This window comes from Haliaeetus albicilla, chromosome 15 (genome assembly GCF_947461875.1).
Source record: "Haliaeetus albicilla chromosome 15, bHalAlb1.1, whole genome shotgun sequence".
In the NCBI taxonomy this organism is placed as follows: domain Eukaryota; kingdom Metazoa; phylum Chordata; class Aves; order Accipitriformes; family Accipitridae; genus Haliaeetus; species Haliaeetus albicilla.
In genome coordinates this window covers 22,547,022-22,569,784 of record NC_091497.1, presented here as the reverse complement: position 1 = coordinate 22,569,784, position 22,763 = coordinate 22,547,022, and positions in this window count along the sequence as shown.

Below are 22,763 nucleotides of genomic sequence, written 5' to 3'. Positions count from 1 at the left end.
TATTTTTGATTGAATATGTAAAGCCAAATTGTAATGTGTAGACAACAAAAACTATTTTCAGTCACATCTTCCATATTAATAATGAAGCACATATGCACAGTAATCAATCATACATAATTTTCAGATTGCTAATTCACCTCACAGATTTTGCATGTGTGAGCTGTCACTCAATCTTCAACCCATTTGCACTCCCTTCTGTAGGGTTCGGCGTTCGGAAGATCTCGCGATGTCACGGAAAGTTAGAGGGTTAGTCGCAGCCTTATGATGTGTCTGTAATCCCACCTACCCTTGTTAGTATAAAAGGAATTGACTGCGCAATAAAAGGCGGAAGTTGGCGCTCACACTGTGTGTGTTATCTGTCTCTTTCCCTGATCTGGGGGGTGATCAGTGATCTAATCGTGGCACCTTGATATGCGGCGAACGCTACACCCTTCCTCCATAAGGAATAGTATTTGTGCATACTGTATAGTAAATTATGTCAATACATCAATCCAACATCCATTTGTTATTAGTGATAAATAATTAAACATCCAAACAGAAGCAGAGCTAACATGTCTATATAAAACATTGGCAAATGTCAATTACTTTTTATACAAATGTGGAGGTGACATGATTTCAGGAGAGGCAGACAGATTTGAGAACACTCCATTTCTTAGAAGGAACTTCAGAAATATCTTCTGTACTTTTCTACTTGTATCTGCACAAAAAGACTGTAAAATGAACATAAGATGCTATTACATTGGACTGACGTTTCAGTCACGTATTTGCACCCATTTATTGCTTAGAAGAGAAACACAATCCTTAAAATAGTGGGCTGGAGCAAATTTGAATTTGTTTCTTACAAGAAAAGTGATGTAATGCCAAATTGGTACAAATAATTGCACACAACTATGATCAGATTATTTATTGAGAAACAAACATACAAGAGCAACTTCAGCATGGTTTAGTGGCTTGTTATGTTGCCAGACATAAATATATCTTGTTTCCACACATATAGATTTGATAAGTTATTCATAAGTGGGTTTGGGTAGAAGTTGCGCTGGTCCCTGAGCACACTACGTCTATCCTAATTTTACCTGTCAGCTATGTAACGTATCCAGTGGATTAATGGGATGATACAGATTTTTGGAAAACTAAGCTACAAACATTCGGCTTACATCATCATTGTCCAGTTAATTGCTCCCAACCCCTAATATTTGTCTATCCTCTGGAGTTATCTCTATCACTTTTTTTTTTTCTTTTTTTGTTCCCACTCCTGGGTTCTGACTCCCCTGACTTCTTAGGTCTTTAGGGTTTAGAGAAGCAGCTGTAGAAAGACCATACCATCAAACTTTTTTGTAATGAATTACAGCTAGAATTAATCCCCATTTGAAGGCTTGACAGGCTAACTGTTAATAACGACATGGGAGAGTGCTCACAGGAGTGATCAGAAGGAAAGTTCTAGCAGTCAGGAAACTGATGTCTTATATTCGTTTCCAATGCCAAGCCACATAGGTCTGTATTTTTAAGACAGTTTGTTTCAGACTACCATTGGTTCAGGTCTGCAATCTGAACCATTTTAAGGAGGTATCCATATCATCTGTCCTATGTTATTCAGCTAAACAGCTTTGGTTATGGTAAATTTAGAAGCTTGTTTACAGTGAAGAGGACCAGGTCAGCAAGGAAGTCTGATGCCTGACCTTAGAAGACCCTTCTGGATTCTTCCTCTTTAAGTAAGGCACTTCTTTGGTCTGATTATTGAATTAATATTTCCAGTTTTCATTGAGAGGTATAGGACATGTAAATACTCAGGCAAATAGGGGTGAAGTGTGCTAAGCCAAACATCAAAATGTCAGGGCAAAAAAACCTGAGATCTGTTTCTTGAAACCTAGGATCTAGTACCCTGTGATTATCCAATCTGTATAAAATAGACTGCACTTTTTTGCTTCTGTCAAGATTACTATGTTGATAGCATTATATAAGTGCAAAGTGTAATTGTAGCAGTAAGCGGAAGAGAGAAAAATAGGAAAAGTAGCTAAATGTTAAGCAATAACAGTGAGAAGTATGTATACATTTCATTAAAAGGTAATTACATTTAGAGCAGAGAACTTCAGAATGATATTTAATTAGTTCTGCAATAGAAACAATTATCATGAAAAAACATGTCTAGGAACAATAAGAATGAATCTTTTCCCAAATGTATTTAATTATACATAAAACAAATGGATACAGAATATAATTAATACAAATGATATAAAGCTGGCTGCTTATTTTTTATTTATTTATTCACATTTAGAAAAAGTTGTCCATAATAATGGGAGTAGAAATATTAATGCAATCTGCAATCTGAATAGGACTTTTAGCTGAGAAGCCCTCTAAGAGTATATGTAAGTACTAAGACATGTAAAAAACCCCATAAAGTTACCCTTCACATTTTAAAACACAAATACAAATAAATTCCTAAAGTGGACTGACATAGTGATAAATGCATGTGGTTGTATAGCAATTTCTAGCTCTATGATTTTCATCTATTCTGTCTACTATAGAAACCGGAATGAGGGTTGTGAATCACTGAAAGACTCCTCTTCCTTTTCCAAGAAGTAGCCCTGAACATTACTTTTAGCTCCTCTAATTTTTACACACCTGTCCAAGTAATTTGTACACTTCTGGTGGCATGGAATTTAAGTTATAATTGTGATATAAGGATGAAATTCAAGTTTGCCCTACAGCTATAGCTGTTTGGCTGGGTATGAAGGGTGTTCCTGCGTGCACCCACAGTGCTCTCAGTCATCAGTTCCCTGTGTTGTCTAGAAACTTCTCAGCTAATTTCTGCATAGATGAGACAATGCACTGATTTGAAACAGCGGACTGACTTGAGACAAGATGATTGACTGAACTCCTAGCCACTGTCAAAGCACGTGATTAACTGGTGCAGAAAGTGGGAGTTTTGGACAGCCCCAGACATTCCCCCAGGCTGTGAATAGGCCAGTTGGTAGGTGCTATTTGTGCACTTAATTGTGTTGGTTATCTTGGGGACTCTGGCAGTTGCAGAGACTCTACCAATTCCTGATGTAGAATTGACCAAAAGATACATAAATAATATAAAATAGTGTAAACCGTTCCTGCTTATGCAGGTTTGGTCACATAGCAGTCTTCTGTATACAGCAAAGACAGACAAGATATTTTGTACACAGTTTAAGATAATGCACAGAGAAGGATCACACATTTTCTGAAGTGGTCACATAGGACCATCAGCCATCTGGATTATAAGAATTCATTAGAATAGTTTGGAAAGTCTCAGCTGATTTGGGTGAAGATAATGTTGAAAGGGCCCTTGCAACAGGGACTCCCATCACCATCCAAATAGCAAACAGCCATCCTGTTCAACAGATTTGATTCCTCACATGAGCATTACACTATTCAAAGATGCCAATAAATTAGAACTTTTTTAAACAAACCCTGTCTGTGAATGTCTGTGCAGCACCTTACATGGAATGTGCTGTTCTTGCTGAATGTTATTTCTAACATTGAGACAACAGAAACAAAACAAAGTATTTGTATATAACACTAGATCAAACAAAATAATCAGGGTAGCCAGCTACATTTTCAGCCCTGGTAGCCTAAAGTTAAGACTGGAAATCAGCACAAGTACAAGGAAAAAATAATATATGACTCTCCCGAAAAGATCAAGTGCAATCAAGGAAGGTTTTTTTCAAGCTGCATGGTTCTAGTTACAGACTTCCTTAGTTCTCTGAGTCAAGTCCTCTCTACAAAACTTACGGAACAAGCTGAAGGACTGAGTTGAATAGATTGATGATAGGTAGATAGACAGACAGGTGGATTAATTATTTATGTTGCTGAAGGGAGGTCAGATCTCTACTTTCATCTTTTGGACCTGGCTGCATATTTAATACTCTTATTAGAAAGATGGCTGGAATGCCTGATGTTAATGTTCCCAATTGTTGATAGATTATAGTCTCTAGGAGGCCCCCAGTGTCTCCTCTACTTGCATTATTTATATCTTACTAATTATTTAGACCCTGCTTATTTTAAAGAACAGGAATTATCTACACACTAATTAAAACTGTCAAGAATATTTAATATTATTTAAGAAGGCAAAAAATGTCAATGGTGAGATTGAATACACAATATGATTTTGTCTTTTCTTGGTACTACAGTGTCCAGAGCTTCAAATGCATGTATTAGTTTGGAAATCTGGCCTGGGCTTCCTTTGACCAAATGTAAATATCTATGTTACAGATAGTTTGACCTCCCTGTCTTTATGCCATTTGTAAGAAATGGAGACAAATTAGCACTCATAGGAGATGATTAATTTCATTCCGAAGTAAAAGTCTAAAACTGATTAGAGAAAGCATGTTGAGGAAGTGCTTAATTTCTTCATTTATGACAAAGGAAACCTAGGATGCCAACTCAGATGTGGCCATCTGCATTCTGGATAGCTGAAGTTATGATGACTATTGTCCACAGGGTCATGTTCTAAGCCTTCAGCAGAAGGTACACATTTTTCTACACACTCTGTTTGCAGGATCAGATCCAAGTACTCATAACAGCAGAAATACTTACAGCTTTATTTCAAAGTATTTAAAAAAAAAAAAAAGAAACACCGTGTTACTGATGGTCCATATGGCTACATGTAATACTGAAGAAAATTCAGTAACTGAATGCAATTTTGCATCATTATTTACTACTATATCATTATCAATATCATTTCATTAGTATGTCTACTGCAAATGAACTAAAGGCAGGAATTTTGAAAGGTGTATTATAGGCCTGAAAATGGTCCAACTGAAATTAATGGTATATTTCTCACTGAAGTCTGCAGGTGCAAAATCAGGATAAATGCTGAAGGCCCTACAAATATTTCACTGAGTTAAAGACTGAGGTTAGACGAACCAAATTTGATCTTGTACTATAAGGCTAAACACAGCAATGTCTATCTTTCAGGCAGTTTGCAGCTTGGAGTAATTTGTAACACCAGCCAAAATGTTTGGACTGTGTGTCCGTTTTCAGGAATGATATTCACCAGGCCTGGGCACTGGGTAGGAAGTCATACTTGCTGTGCTCAAAGGACAGATAAGAGTGGAGGACAACTTTCCAGAAAGTTGGACCCTTCTTCTAGGGTGTGGGAAGATTTGGTTTTATGTGCTTGAAACTCACAACTGTGAAACATCCTCTGAAATTAGGCACATATGACTTGTAGTTTTATGGTTAAAAAGGAGTGAATGTTTTGTTTAAAATGCCACTGGTGGGGAAAGACAAAATACTGCTGAAAAGGCCGTATCTTTTGTATCTGCCTGACTTTTTACCATCAGACTAACCTTCTGACTAACATCAGAAACAATTTGATGTCTAAATCTGATCTCTGAATCTGTTGAGTTTTATGTCGCTGAGTGGGATATGTTTGTTTTCTGTTTATTTGCCTTTATGAAGGTCTTTATAAGACACATTTGCCTTTATAAATGTCTCTGCAATAATTTGAGGATACGTCTATGAGAAGTATGTGCATAAGTTCTTATATAATTAGAAGTCAAATGAGCTATCTTTACTACTTACAAATATATATATATATCTACTGCACAGCCTAAACAACCAGTCATACAAACCCCCCTCATAAGCATATGCTTGTTCAAGCCATTGAATTACTTTGAGTTTGGCAACAGCTTGTCTGATACAAAACTAATGTTCTCTTCGTGGACAATACTGTGTGGAAAACTGTGCTTACCACTTGTCCTTGTTTCAGCTGGGGCAGAGTTAGTTGTCTTCCTAGTAGCTGGTACAGTGCTATGTTTTTGAGTTAGGTATGAGAAGCATGTTGATAACACACTGATGTTTTCAGTTGTTGCTAAGTAGTGTTTAGTCTAAAGTCAAGGATTTTTCAGCTTCTCAAGCCCAGCCAGCGAGGAAGCTGGAGGGGCACAAGAAGTTGGCACAGGACCCATCCAGGACAGCTGACCCAAACTGACCAAAGGGGTATTCCATACCATGTGACATCACATCTAGTATATAAACTGAGGGTGTGGGGGCAGGGAGTCACTGCTCAGGGAGTAACTGGGTGTCGATTGGCAGGTGGTGAGCAATTGCATGGTGCATCACCTGTATATTCCAATCCTTTTATTATTACTGTTGTCACTTTATTAGTGTTATCATTATCATTATTAGTTTCTTCTTTTCTGTTCTATTAAACCGTTCTTATCTCAACTCATGAGTTTTACTTCTTTTCCTGATTTTCTCCCTCATGCCACTGGGGGAGGGTGGGAAGTGAGTGAGCAGCTGCGTGGTTCTTAGTTGCTGGCTGGGGTTAAACGACGACACCACCGCAAAGAAAAAAATTATACAAGGACTGAAGGAACAAATGGTTAAAGACCCCAATGTCTTGCTGTCCTTTCTTTTTCTTGCAAAGTAATTGGCATCCCCAAAGTTAACTGAGAGCTATGAATGATTAGATTTGTGTTACAGAGATTCAAGATCACGTCTTTAGACAACTAAAAGAAGAGAAGGTTTCAATCCTGTAGCAGTCCAAACCTCTTTACTGATGCAAATATTTCACATAACAAATCATGTTTTCCTATCTGCATTCTTACTTGATGGTGTTAGCTCCCTCAGGTTATGTCCATCCTACACCTGATAGACTGCACTGATTGCCAGACTGAAGGAATTAAGTATATTAGACAGAGTTCCTATTAGTCTTTTTGCTTGCAGAGCCTTAAGCCTAATTCTTTAGATGAAGGTTAATAAATCCAACATACTAGTCACTGTGGCTTTAGTTACTTAGTCTTCCTCTAGCAGAAATAGGTGAAAAAGTAGCTACAATCCAATAACAAGGAAGACTTGAAAGAGGGAGAGTAAAATAGGTGAAGAGCATAGACAGTAAATGCAGCAAAAAGAGTCCATGTGCCTTATCTGGGGAAAAAAACCCCAAACAAACCACAACAAAACCACCAGACATCTGGGTGGGGCAGTAGGAGAACAAAAAGCTCAAAGTAAGCACTGAGATAAACATACTAGCAATCATGGCAGAATACAGGAATACCAAGGACTCCCTGGCTACACTAATAAATTCAGCGGCACTCAGAAGCTCGATTGTCCATACTGTGGAAGTGCTGGAAGGCTCCTTGGCGGGCTTGTGGGTTGTGCCTGCTAGCTCACTCCCAAACTGTCCGTGGTTGTGCTCAGAAAATGGAACATCTATGACATACTTAGCAGGCAGCTTGCATGAAACCATATGTTTCTGAGGCCTTGTTAACTAACATACATAGGGGCCACCCCATAGTAGAATCATAGAATTATTTAGGTTGGAAAAGACCTTTAAGATCAAGTCCAACTGTAAATCTAACACTCAAGTCCCACTAAACCATGTCCCTAAACACCACATCTACACATCTTTTAAATACCTCCAGGGATGGTGACTCACTGGGAAGTTGGTTCCATTGCTTGATAACTCTTTCAGTGAAGAAATGTTTCCTAATATCCAATCTAAACTTTCCCTGGCGCAACTTGAGGCTGTTTCCTCTGTCCTATCGTTTGTTACTTGGGAGAAGAAACTGACACCCACCTCGTTACAACCTCCTTTCAGGCAGTTGTAGAGAGCGACAACGTCTCCCCTCAGCCTTCTTTGCTCCAGGCTAAACCACCCCAGTTCCCTCAGCTGCTCCTCATAAGGAAGGCTCTCTAAACCCTTCACCAGCTACGTTGCTTTTCTTTGGACACACTCCAGCACCTCAATGTCTTTCTTGTCGTGAGGGACTCAAAAATGGACACAATATTTAAGGTACGGCCTCACCAGTGCCAAGTACAGGCAGAGGATCACTTCCCTGCTCCTTCTGGCCATTCTGTTTCTGATACAAGCCAGGATGACATTGGCCTTCTTGGCCACCTGGGCACACTGCCGGCTCATAGTCAGCTGGCTGTCGACCAAAATCCCCAGGTCCTTTTCCACTGGGCAGTTTTCCAGCTACTCTTCCCTAAGCCTGTAGCATTGCATGAGGTTGTTCTGAGCCAAGTGCAGGACCCGGCACTGGGCCTTGTTGAACCTCATACAGTTGGCCTCAGCCCATCGATCCAGCCTGTCCAGATCCCTCTGTAGAGCCTGCCTACCCTCAAGCAGATCAACACTCCCTCCCAACTTGGTGTCATCTGCAAACTTACTGAGGGTGCACTTGATCCCCTCATCCAGATCATTGATAAAGATATTAAACAGAACCGGCCCCAATACTGAATCCTGGGGAACACCACTCGTGACCGGCCGCCAACTGGATTTAACTGCATTCACCACAACCCTCTGGGCCCAGCCGGCCAGTTTTTTACCCAGTGAAGAGTATGCCCTTCCAAGCTATGAGCAGCCAGTTTCTCTAGGAGAATGCTGTGGAAAACTGTGTCAAAGGCTTTACTAAAGTCCAGGTAAACAACACCCACAGCCTTTCCCTCATCTGCTGAGCAGCTCACCTTGACATAGAAGGAGATCAGGTCAGTCAAGCAGGACCTGCCTTTCACAAACGCATGCTGACTGGGCCTCATCACCTGGTTGTCCTGTACATGCTGCGTGATGGCACTCAGGATGATCTGCTCCATAACCTTCCCTGGCACTGAGGTCAGACTGACAGGCTTGTAGTTCCCTGGGTCCTCCTTCTGGCCCTTCTTGTAGATGAGCATCACATTTGCTAACCTCCAGTCAGCTGGGACCTCCCCGGTTAGCCAGGACTGCTGATAAATGATGGAAAGTGGCTTGGTGAGCCCTTCTGCCAGCTCCCTCAGCACCCTTGGGTGGATCCCATCCAGCACCATAGACTCGTGTGTGTCTAAGCAGTGTAGCAGGTTGCTAACCATTTCCCCCTGGATTATGGGAGTTTCATTCTGCTCCCCTTCCCTGTCTTCCAGCTCAGGGGCCTGGGTACTCAGAGGACAACTGGTCTTAGATTAGAGACTGAGGCAAAGAAGGCATTATGAGCCTCAGCCTTTTCCTCATCCTTTGTCACTATGTTTCCCCCTGCATCCAATAAAGGATGGAGATTATCCTTAGTGCTCTTTTCGTTGTTAATGTATTTATAAAAACATTATCAGAAACATTTCATTATATAGAAACATATTAGCTGGTCTCCACGCCCCAAAATACTCTCATTAGTATTTGATTTGCTAGTACAGACAAGTACTATTCAGAGCTTTCCCAATGCTGATTATATTGCCGTGGTATAATAGAAGTAACTGGAATTCTTGCTTATAGAGGTGAATCAGTGTGCTGCCAGTAAAGGTGTTCAGATAATAAATCCTCATCCTCTTGCACTGACCTTATTCACGATGCTAACATTTAAGTGAAAGTGTTTGCATCAGGAGAAAATAAAAGAAAAAAAAAAAAAGAAGGGCAAAAAGTGGTGGAGAGGATAACTGGTGAGATATGCAATCTCTTGAAGAAAAAGTGTAAGGTATGGAAACTTAATATGCTAAGATTCCTTAACAATGACATAGCAAAAGACAGTTCTGAACACCTTTATTTCTATGACAAAGATTGTAAAAAAAGTTTTATAATGTTGGGGCATATTGAACCTAACTAGTCATAGGTATGTATACAAAGGATAGTAACTTTGTACCCAAATTTTAAAAAGTTCTTTGGACTTCTCATTGCAGGACCCACATTGTCTTCTGTGGCATATGCCTTAAGAATTTTTTATGAAATATCAGCCTAAGCAAGGCATACGTACCCAAATCTACCACATTCCAAAGCTGAAGTAACAAGCACTGATTTATGGTACTGATGTTAGCTTTAAGACTTTGTTTATCATAAAGACACAGATAGCCAGAGTTATAAGCTACCTGACACACATTTACCTCTAGAAGAAATTCAGCAGAATTATTCTAACAGGATACATGCTAACACTATACATCACTATACATTTTAAATAATAATAAGAACGATCAAAGTTTGCCCAAAGTCTGATAATATAGTATTTTCAGTACACATGTGAGCTTGCTCTGCCTAAGCTTGAAAACCAGCTAAAACCTATCAGACTGCAGTAGTATGGTGCCAGGTCCGAGTTAATAAACCCTGCTGAGAATTAACATTCATTTGTTTGGGGTCTGTGTTATGCTAGGAAGGTTACAGATTGCAGACATCTTTTTAAAATACACTATGCAAACCTACCCTCTAGAATAAAATACTGAAAGACAGTTGGGAAACCCATAATTACACCAAGATTTTACTTCTGTTTTCCCATGTACAAGGGTCAAAATGACATTATGTACAAAAACGGATCTTTTCTAACTGGTCGTCCTATCTTAGTATAAATTATTCATATATATCATTAAGCTGTCACAATTAAAATGTGTCCCTTTGTTCTGTGCACATAAAGCCGTACTCCCCTCCCCAGTTTACTATGCAGAGAAGGAAATTCAAAACCAACATCTACTAATATACCAGTGCAATATTAAAACCAGCTCTTTTTTCAATAGAATGTGACACGGTATCATTCTATCAGAATCTTGTCAGCAAGATGGCTGCCACAAGAAGAAGGCTCAGATATCCCAATTATAAAGTAAAATTTTATTTTCAAATACATTTTATTCACACTGAGGAGCACTTTCTGAGTTTCAGACTGCTGTCTGAGCAAAATAGATACAATTTTCTTTTAACTATTTATTTGTAAATCTCCTCTGAGTATTAAACACACTCATAAAGATATGTCCATAAAGAGAACAAGTACAAACTTTATCCTGACATTTGATTTAAGCTGTGTTAGGAAACTTATTTGACAGATACAGTTTTTCCCCCAAGCATTGAAATAGAGCAGATTGGCATGAAGAGAAGCCCTGATTTTATAGTGAAATATGAATAATACTCTTAATCTCTGCAGATTTTCCTACCTTTTGGTAATATGCTACTAAGTAATGTCATTAGCAAAACAAAAGAAAGACTACCATCCTTCCTTTAAAGGATACTATTAAGTTATTTTAGCTCAAATTTTGACCTGTATTAGTATAAGCTCTTGGCAAACGTCCTCTGGGGGGAAAAAGAAAACCACTAATCTGTTACTTACTAAAATTACCACTGTGGCTCAGCAGAAAGAGTAAAATTAAAGTTAAAACATTCCAGGTGATATGATGGTTCTACAAAAAGCAGAATGAAAAAAAAAAAAAATCTTAATTAGTGAACTGCAGGCTGTATACTGCTTTTGAATCATCATCTATGGTCTACTGTAATTCAGAGGAGAAATCAGAACAACCTTGTATATTTATGATCCCAATTAAACTTGCTGATATTTTGAAAAATTGTTTTTACAGCTTTTTTTAGGCTGTAGTATAATCATCAATACAAAATGGAACATTTTACATGTATTTTTATGTAAAGTTTCAATAAATGCAAAATTATCCATTACTATGATTATTAAGTATATAATTATCAATTTCACAATTTTTTCCTGATAAGTTTAATTTATTTTCTACAAATAGCTTATTGGTAAGGAAGATATGGAAAATTTTCCCAACAGGAGGAAAAAAGACAAGTATCTTTCCAAAGAGAAGTTAACATGACATACTCACTCTGACAAATGAATAAGCTTTGTTCATCATAGGCACTACAGGTGTTTCATAACACGGTACTGAAGTGAGCTGTATTTGATCTGAGAGATTATTATAACTTTTTTTCAGTGATCCAAAAGAACTCTATGAATATTGTATAGAAATAAAGTGATGAGCCGGATTAATTAGATTTTTTTCTGACATAGAAATCATTCTATGACATCTTCAGCAGAATACAGTCTGTATGAATGTGACAAGTATACGTGCACTGTTGCTTGACCAAACCTGTATAGCATATGGTGTTATTATTACTGGTAAATAGTGTTGTTATTACTGGTAAATAGTGTTCTTATTACTGAATAAACCACACAAAACTCACATCTGTAAAGAAAGCACTATTTTTTAATAAATTAATGAAAGAATATATCATCATTTTCTCAAGGGATTAGCACTGGAAGTAATCCTAAAACTGTTTTGAAACAGGTGAAGAGAGGAAAAGAAAGGAAAGATACGAGCTTTTCAAAAAGAATAAGAGAGAAAAAAAGCACAACCTCCATTCAGAAGCTTGCGTAAATTCATACTTGCCATGAATAGCAAAGAACTCAATAGCTCAAAAGCATTATGGACAGAACCTAGCTTCACAGCAACCGATTTTAACTACCAAGTCCATAACTGCTTTTAAGAACATTACAACTTGCGGGCTGAATCACATACTGGTGGTATATATTTCTCTCTCTAATTGTACTGACAGCCTAAGGAGAAAAAGCTTCTAAAAGAGAGGGATGAATCCTGACCAGCATACAACACTGGACCTCTCTTGTAGATCTTGAGAAATGGTTCACTGTTGACACAGTAATTTCAGGGGGACTGTTTAACAGAGTGAGACAAACTTACCACACTTCCATTGCAGTTCACTCAGAAATTGCTGGGCTAACCTCTCCTACTCAACTGAAGTTGTTCATTCCAAACTGTTCAACAACAGCTAATCAGAGACAGGTTATGATATACTTTTATGAAGCAGACAAAAATTTTCTCTTACTAGTCATAGGCTGTTCAGAGATCAAGTATACTCTTTTTAAATTAAATAGAAGAGGACTGGGCACTCATTTTCAGACAAATCACATGCCTGAAAGACTGAGTTTCTGCATTCGTGTTTTGGCAGGTTCAAAGCTGTGATCAATATTCTTTGACATTTTTTCAGGGTACATAATAATGAAATGTTGGTTGTTCTAATGACTAAAATTTCAAGCCATTGTGTTTGAAAGGGTCAGTGGTTGAAAAGTTGGTATTTGTAGCAGTCCTCTGTGCTTATTTGTGATTACTACATCTGAAAAGTTGAGAGTACCTTCTATCATAACAGCCTTTTATAAATGCATTTTATAGCCTAATAACTTTTAACTATTTTCTCTGTGGGTATATTTTCCTAACTGCACGGAATTTGGTTTTCTCTTTAGCTGACAAATTATTCTATTGCTGAGAGAAGTACACTTTTCTTGTAAAATTTCCAAGATATTGGCTGGACTATGTTTCACAGCAGATGTCCATTCCCTGTTTCAAGCAATTATGTTGATACACCTTTGAATACTTCAGTGAGATCATGTTACATGTAGTTGATAATAAGCTACTTCCATATATTAAAAATTCATTCCTGATATCCAACCTTCACCTCTAAGAAGTATTTAAGAACATAAATATTTCAAACAAAATATTACCTTTTTGCTGCCATAATGCTGCATTTTGAAATCTTTAGATTGCTGAACCATCTCCCGTTCATAGTTAGTCTTTGGAATCCAGTAAGATTATTTAAATTACTAATTACAAGATAAATACAGAGTAAATAGAATATGACCAATTTCAAGGATAAATTATTAAATCTTGTTGTATGAGACATATTTAAAATGTCCTTATCACAATGATATCCTATCATTTCATGATATTGAGGCAGCAATAGATCAGAGTTTTTGGCTTGCAGAATGTTCCTGCAAAAGACTGTGCAAGGACACATATATCTTCTAGTGAAGTTAGTAAAAAAAAAAACAAAACAGATTTTATTCTACCAAATAACTCTTTACCAATTTAAAAGGCATAGAATAAATTGTTTCTGCATCTTCTGTGATGACTGATAAATGATCCCCCCCCCCCCCCCCCCCAAAGCCAGACTTCCTTTTCTATTGTGGCAAGAGGCAGGGGCAGGGAGAGGTTACCAGAGAGGATGACTTTATAGAAAAGAAAAAAATATGTGTTGGGAAAAGTAAGATAACAGACCAGGCCAACAAATGTACCTTCATCTAGAAAGATAGGTCTGCTATTGCAAGTGCTGAGTCTACTCATTCACAGAATGGTTGAGATTGGAAGAAACCTCTGGAGGTCATCTGGTCCAACTCTTCTGCTCAAGCAGGGAGACCTAGAGCCAGTTGCCCAGGACCAGCTTTTGAATATCTCCCAGGAAAGAGACTCCATAACCCCTCTGGGCAACCTGGTCCAGTGTCTGGTCATGCTCACAATAGGAAAGTGTTTTCTGATGTTTAGATGGAACCTCCTGAAGAACTTGTCTCCATTCTCTTTGCAACATCCCTTCAGGTATTTATAGGCATTAATAAGATCAGCCCTCTGTGCCTTCTCTTCTCCAGGCTGAACTGTCCCAACTCTCTCAGCCTTTCCCCATAGGAGAGATGCTCCAGTCCCTTCATCAGCTTCGTGGCCCTTTGCTGGACTCTCTCCAGAATGTCCATGTCTGTCTTGTACTGAGGAAGCTAGAACTGGACACAGCACTCCAGATTTGGCCTCACCAGTGCTGAGCAGAGGGGAAGCATTACCTCCCTCAACCTGCAATATTTTGCCTAATGCACCCCAGGACACCATTAGCCGCCTTTGCTACAAGGACACACTGCTGGCTTCTGTTCAACTTCATGTCCACCAGGACCTCAGGTCCTTTTCTGTCAAGCTGCTTTCCAGCTGGGTGGCCCTCAGCATATACTGCTGCCAGAGTTTGTTCCTTCCCACGTGCTGGCCTTTGCACTTTCCCTTGTTGAACTTCATGAGGTTCCTGTCAGCCCATTTCTCCAGCCTGTTGAGGTCCCTCTGGATGGCAGCAGGACCCTCTGGCATACCAGTCACTCCTCCCAGTTTTGCGTCATCAGAAAACTCGCAGAAGGTACACTCTGCCCCAGTTTGTTAGGACATATATAGAAAAAGAACATCAGAGTGGGGGAAGAGAGGTTTAAATCTAACCTACACTTTTTAATTCTAATGATAAAGAGATTCAGCAAGTGCAAAATAGCACCAAAGAGAGAAAATCCAGCTATCAGCAGAAAGCCAGCTGAACTGTTGGTGGTAAAGCATCATTTAATCAAATAAGTTATTTCAAAAAATTAAGCAGACCAGAACAGAAGCTTAAAAGCTAACACTGACAAAGTACCAATCAACGTTATCAGCAAACATTAAATTGCTTTCCAAAACAAAATCCACTTAAAAGTTCACTACACAGTTAAGGACTACTTCACCATAACATAGAAAGACAGGTGTATCCATCAACAAAAATGCTGAACCCCAGGACAGTGATTTCAAGAGTAAGACATTTTATTTTGATAAAACTCCTGCCATCACTTTTTGTGCTAAAGATTGTATTCAAAGTAAAACCATTCAGCACTAACATACTAATCTGTGAAACATTTTGAAGAATATAAATGCAGTCTTAAGGAAAAGAACTTTCCTCAATATTTGCGATTTACAGAAGCATAAAATAACTACTGTTTTACTATGTAACTTTCAATTTTCTGTTTATTTTGTAATGATTTTGATTGTTTTCTTGGGAAGATTTTCCATTATTAGTCACCCAGAATAACACAAAAATGTACAGAAGGGAATAGTCTAACCACCAGCCTGAAGCATGCTCAACTTTGCTTGTGCCTTTCCTAATGGATGCCTTTCTTACCTTTCTAACCACCTCTTCGGTTTGTCTGGACAAATTATAATTTAATATAAAGATTGCTTAATATGGCATTTGATTTAATTAACTTTATAACAAATAATGAAACTAAATATTTTAATATTAATTCTACTTATTATATTTTTCTCTCTTTTGATTTTCTTTTAGCTAGTACGTCACTGAAACTCAGAAAATACTTTAGGAAAATGTCTGAGGACATTTTCCTCAAATATTTAAAATGGGAAAACTCAGGATAATTAATTATCAGGGTAAAAGAAAAAAAAAATCCTTTTGATTGCTATCTCAGTAAGTTTGAAGCTAGCAAGGAATCAGTGATATGATGACATAGCAGAGCTAAGATGGTGCCCCATCAAGCAATGGCTAGTTCAACAGTGACAGAATAAATTGCAGTGAGAAAAAATATTATCTGCAAGGATCATACAAACCCTCCTGTCTTGTTTCATCACAGTGGCTTCATTTGCAGTTAGGGAGTTTGATTCCTTTTTTAGGATTATTTTTTGCTTTCAAGTAATTTCAACTCTTTAATTATGTTTCTTACAGCATTAAAACACCTATGAAGGAAACAGCAGCAATGACAGGTTTAGATCTTTGGTGAGGGTTTCTTTGCTTGTTTGGTTTTTTTTTTTTTTTTGTTTAGTTGGTTATTTAAAAGCTTTTCCAAGAGTCTAAGTAACAAAGACTATCATGGAATTTCCCAATTAAGAAATAAATTTTCTTCTTAATTCCATATTTTATTTTTATACTGAATAGGAGCTTATATTGAATAAGGGGAGCCATTTTGACCTGGTCCAAAACAGAACTAGGAGTGAAATTATGGCTTCATTTAGATAACCAGACTTTTGTGTAAGTAAAGCATTCAAGAGTTCATAAAAAAATGGATATGGCACGAATTTGTCAATATAACTTGTCTTGTGAAAAGAGTCAGTGTTCGTGTAGCATATCTTGATTTAACTTTAAAATATTTCTTTCATGATTCTTCCATGAAATCTAGGAAAATACATTCAGAGTAAATGGCTACAGAAAAAGCACAGCTGACTAAAAAAAACAACAACAAACCCAAAACATAAAACCCCCACCAAACCCAAAAAACCTACCAAGTTTCAAAGTGTCATTGCTAGCAATTCCGCATCAAAATGAAATGGTATTTTAAGCACAATCTTAAAGGAGTCATTTCAATTCTGATTGGTGCTGTCACCAAACCCGTGGATGATCTGTACAATTAAAAAATTTTGCCATGTCCCAAAGTGGAAGTCGAAAGATTAAAGGCATTAACAAGAAGAAGGAAAACTTTAAATAAGTTAAGTAAGTTGGAAATGAATCTGAAATCAAGGAGAAGAAATTCAGTACAAAACAGATTGTTGCTTATCATATGTTATAAATGAATTTTACATAAACTACGGTAGGCATTGTTATTCAGAGAGGATTGTCGATCCCATAACTACCCAGCCAGATAAACTAAGAAGAAAATGAGAAAAGCTGACCTTGCAACAGAAAAATATGCTACTGGCATTTAACCTAACTCATAAACTAGATTGAGGCTGTTTGAAGAGATGTAGAAGGGAATGCAAAGCAAAGGTCAGCTGTCTGTGCCAAATGTAATAAAGACTGTGACTGGATGGAAGAAATTCATTCCACATAACACTTAAACACCTATAAAGAGTGACTGATGGGTGTAGCAGGGGAGAAAGAACAACATGACAGAAAGAAGGTTCTGATGTAATAACATTGCGGAACAGCACAAAGATCTGAGAAACAACATGAGAACCTGGATCTGATCAAATCTTATTTAACTGTGTTTTTGCTTATTTGTAGTATCTGCAGAATAAATTTGGCATATTCTAAGAGCAAACATCCCTTACATGACTGGCTAATCCATTTATTTGTTCTTATAAGTGTTAAAGTGCGTTGGAATAAATACTTCTCACTGCAAACATTCCCTTGTCTTATTCTTTTTGGAGTCAGCTGGTGGATGGAAACTAAGTATTCCTTCAATCAGCCAGCCTGACTGGAGAGTGGCTGCAGCCTTCAGCTGGCATGCAACACCAGAAGTGGAAATCAAGCATGTGTGCATGCACACACACAACAGACACTTTGGATAAGCAGAAAAGGGTCTGGAGATTGGATCTAACTGATTTCAAGCTAAATAGCAGTCTCAAGTATGATTTGGATGCTAAAAAGGCAACTCTAACTGAACCTCAATTAAAAGATAGTGGAATTTAGTCTGCTTAAATTGTGTACTGTCTCACCAGAATTTTAGGTATGGATCTTTGAGGACAATCCAGCACACCTAGAATAAGCGTATTATTTACTTTTTTCTTTTTTTTTTTTTTCTTTTTTAGTAATGGAAAACTATTGCAGGCAATTCAATCTCCTTAAATAACATGTCTCTAAAACTATAGAAAACCAGTGGAAATGGTGAGTGTTTTCATTTACTTTCCTCAGATCTTTGCTGACAAAATCATTACAATAAAGTCAAATTATTTGAATAGTATCCGGGAAAAGAAGCATCTGGCAATCTAAACTCCACTTAGAAGAAAACTTAATCCATATTGTCTACATATCTGGACGCTCTCCTGGCTATTAATGATACCAAATGATCAAAGCAGAGGGCCAACTCTAGTGATCAAAAATTGTACATGCAAGCATAGATTTTTAGCGCTGCTTCTAAGATGAAAAAACATTTTGTGTTAGAACATCACTAGACTAGCTTCCCATCATGTCTGTTTCACTTGTAGAAAAATAAAACAAAAAGAAAACCTAAACCCCAAGTCTTGCTGGCCCAGGACCAGTAAGAAGAATCTACCCCCAAAGTTGAGACCTTCTTACAACAAGATGCAGCCAAGGGCTTCATCAAACGGAAGACTCTACTTGTCATATAAACTGCAGCTCAGCTCCCATAGATGAGCATAGTCCAACTTCTCTACAGGCTAGTGATTTTGGCACTTTCTAAGGGTATAGCATTTATGAATTCACTTCATCTCAGACTGAATGGAATATAAAAGGGTTCCCAGTGTTCTCCCTTCCTGAATCACTGCTTTAACTGTAAAAGTATTAGGTAGAAATGGAGACATATTTATCACTAATTTTAGCTTGTCATAGGTCACTTTTTCAGGCACCTAGAACTGCACTAGTGTGTATGTGCTCATCTATCCCAAAACTGCACTTTCGTCCATGTAAGGAGGAGCACTAACAACTGTTCTAACAATTCTCAAGTTCACTAAGGAAACACCTTCTGAATTTACAAATTCATGAATAGGCAGTCCTAGTAACCACATCAAAAAAATGTAGAAAACTGAATACTAAGGGAAGATGTGGTAACAGTCTTACAGTTCACAAGTTATATAAGGCAATGAGCCATTTATTCACTTTTTTCTATCAGAAGATTAAAAAGAAAAAAGCTTAATTTGCAACAAGAACATGCAAAGCAGTTGCTTAGAGCAGCTGAGAAACTAAGCTAGCAACTAAGATGAGTGCTGCTGGAGGAATAGCTCAGGTATATGGAGCAGCAGTTTGTGCTGTGGTAAGCAAACCAACCTTCTAACAGCAGTAATAACTAACCTCAAAATCCCAATAGGAACAACACAATCCATTTCTCCAGACACAGTTCACATTCTTCTCCCCTGACTCAAGTATACTCTGTCTTCTTCTGCTTTATTTGCAGTAGCAGACTGAACCTAACACCTCATATTCAGGATGGAAAAATTCAGTTTTGCCTGTTTGGTTGCAAAGCACTGAGTCAGCTGTGCTGAATGGATTAATCAAGTTAAATAACATACCAGAGGCCTGCTCACTGGTGAAAGAAAATCCATACCTTGTAAAAGAAAGGAAATTTTATTTTATTTATTTATTTATTGATTGATTACTAAGATCACAACTGTAGACACTCCTATGTCCAGGACAGAAAAGAAAATTATACCTGTTCCAAATTCAATCTATGAGACAGAAAGAGACATAAAAAGACTGTTAGTTGCTTCCTGACAATTGCTTTCTAATATACCAGATAGAGCCCAGCTGTGATGAACTTAAAGAGTCACAGGTGGGGCAATCACCAGCTGGCAGAAGGAGAGGTTCTATGAGTATTCTGCTCTCCTAATGCCCTGCAGAAGAGGTCTCAAATTCACTTCAGCTAGGAGTGTTAAAGTGGTGGGAGTAAAAATGAGAATTAATAGAAACATTTGTGAAATTTGTAAGCGTGGTGCAAATATGTAGATGTTTAAGGATATAGTTAGTGTTTAGGTTTTCCCATTTTGTAGGTAACAACCTTTTTGTCTTTTTTTTTTTGAAAGCTTAGTTTCTAGATGGATGGGAAGGTCATACAGCAGGCTTTTAATGAATTAAGGGAGGTGTATTTATTTTTATGTATTTTCTTCCATCTGTAGGGGTTTTTTTGCGTTTTTTTTATTCAATGGGTATTTTATAGGAATGTTTTCAGTAGACAGGTGATAATGAACTCATTATTTAAACAGCATTTTACTGTTTTAATATAAAGTATGTAGAATCTAGGTTTATTTGTTTATTATGATAACTGTTAGGCTGTACAGTTATTTTAATTTTGAGTCTTTAGTACAATCTGTGGGAGGAGCAGCTGTAAACAAAGGGTATTTTCTTCTTCCATCAGTGATAATTGTAAATTGATATCTGAAGGTATTACGCCTTCATTTAGCATAGCTATTTTGTTAAACTTTTGCAGAGGATGATTAGTGTCTTGCTGTTTGTGGCAGCTGTATGGTGAGAAGTAGGCCATCTGACAAGTCACTTATGTTATAAAGCTTCTCTTGGACTGTGTGTCTTATGGTTCTTATCTCTAGAAAGGCTGCCTCTGTGTAAACACTTCAGTTAAGAGTTACAGGCTGTGCTCTCCTTGTTTTCTACAGAATTAGAGGTAGCATAAAGAAGGTTCAGAAGGTGTGTATTTATATATATATATAAAATTTTATATACATATATATGTGTGTGTATAGATTTTTGCAGCTCCTTATAAATGGGAAGTGCGGTAGGTACAAGAGACAAGGATGTTCTGACGGTATTATGAACCAGAAATCTTTACTGTATCTCTTAAGAACAAAGGATCTGCTTCCTAGTCTACTGTTCTCTGTTAAAGGAACTTCCCAAACGTAATGCATGAATGATTGATTTAAAATGAAATGAAGTTCAGGAATGGGGTTAGCTTTCTGATCCATAAGCAGTGCTGTACAGTCTCCAATGTGATACAATTAATGTTCTTACCTAAAGGGTGGAACATTCCAGGTTTGGCTTTTTTGTTCCTGGTTTATCCAAACCGATGAGGACTCTAGACGCTTGTCATACTGTTCTTATATATTTTGATGATATAAAAAAGTGGGCTTTTGTGATTTCAAATACAAAGTAATAGCATCTCAACTATGTCTCAGAATAGAGTTGCATTTAAAAGGGGTAAAAACAAAAAAAAAAGGTTTTTTTATATTAAAACTTAAATGCGGTTAACAAAAAAATTGTGTTCATGGGATAATTATGACTGAACACTAAGAACGGATACTTGAATACACTCATTTTGTACTGACAAAAATCTTATTTTTGCAATATTGCACATGATCCATATAAATGGATAAAATATACAGCAATAGATGCTCTACCTCTGCCTCAAGCAAAACAACAAAAATCTCTCAATGAAACAAAACTAACTGCAAATCATTAACCATTATAAAGATCAGCAATATGCAGGATGTCTTCCATATTTTTTTGTTTGGTTTGTTTGTTTATTTTTTCCCTGAGAGTTGGGATCTGGTATGTTTGATCAGAGCATGTCTAATGTGCCTTAACAACATTAATTTCAGCTAAGAGAAAAGCAAACCCACGGGTTTTACTTATGATTTTACACTCTTCTCCTCTGTAATAGCATGGTGATAGGTGACTCATCACAGAGTTATGAGACGACCTGTATGAGTCTTCACTTACAAAAAATGCATGGAAATTATTCTTCTTGTTCTGCACACCTATTTATTTCTTGTAAACTTTTTTCTTTTGAGGGGGCAGGGCTTCCTGTCCAATGCTGCAAACGGCTTGAAATGTCCTGCAAGTCAAGCCTAGATTCTGAACTCAGATAAGATCAAGTCCCAGCTCCACGACTGATGGAATTCATTGTAAAGTAGTCTGTGGAGAAGATGGGCTACCTGCTGCTGAAATAGAAGTTTGTTTCTCTTCCAGGAGATGAAGGCAGATTGCTCATTGCAGGGTACGTGTGTATGTGTGGCAGGGCAGGGGATTTGCATGGGAAGGTGTGGGCTCTTGGCTATAGGTGAAGAGCTGCAAACTTCTTGTTTAGTGTCAGAGGTCTGAAGGCCTTCTACTGTATAACTAAGATGGAAAGATTTTGAGGCTGATGAAAGAATTGGTAAGGGAGCATCACATTATAGCTAGCTATTGGGTCAGTCCTCTGGAAAGGAGATGAAGAGAGCTATTAGTCAGGAACCATTTCTGTATTCTCATTAGAGTTGTCAAATAAAACACAGCTGTACCGTCAGTGTAACCAAAGACTGATGATTGGCACTTGTAGGGAAATCCATGCCTCAATAGGCTCTGGAATGAAATCCTGTTATTCCTATGTTTTCTTTCATTTCAACAAGCCTGTTTACCTACTAGTAAAGGGGAAAAAAAACCCAGAATTGAAATACCAGAATTTATTTGGAGATAGAATATCTGCCTTTGACCAGATTTAATTTTCATTTATAGATGAAAGAAAAAGTCACAAAATAAAAAGGGGGAAGGTGGAGTTCAATAAAGTTATATAGGAACACCTTTTTTTTTCTTTTTCCCATTTTTTATTTGAAGAAAGAGAAATTAAAACATAACAAAAATAAAACAGGAAAGAACCCACAATAAACCAGTATTCTTCTATTTAGCTGGAAAAAAAAAAAGTTTCCCATCAGAAAGTGCTGTCATAGTAACAGTCTATTAGGGTGGAAAAACACCTTCATATAAACGCTAGGGATTTTCAGGTTTTACTGATAGAAACAAAATCTGAGGAGATTATGCAGAGAGCATAATCAAACCCCAAAGTGATAAACTTTATCTGTTTAACATCTCTGTCAGTGACATGGACAGCGGGATTGAGTGCATCCTCAGCAAGTTTGCCGATGACACCAAGCTGCGTGGTGCGGTTGGCACGCTGGAGGGAAGGGGAGCCATCCAGAGGGACCTTGACAGGCTTGAGAGGTGGGCCCATGCGAACCTCACGATGTTCAATAAGGCCAAGTGCAAGGTCCTGCATATGAGTTGGGGCAATCCCAAACACAACTACAGCCTTGGCAATGAGTGGCTTGAGACCAGCCCT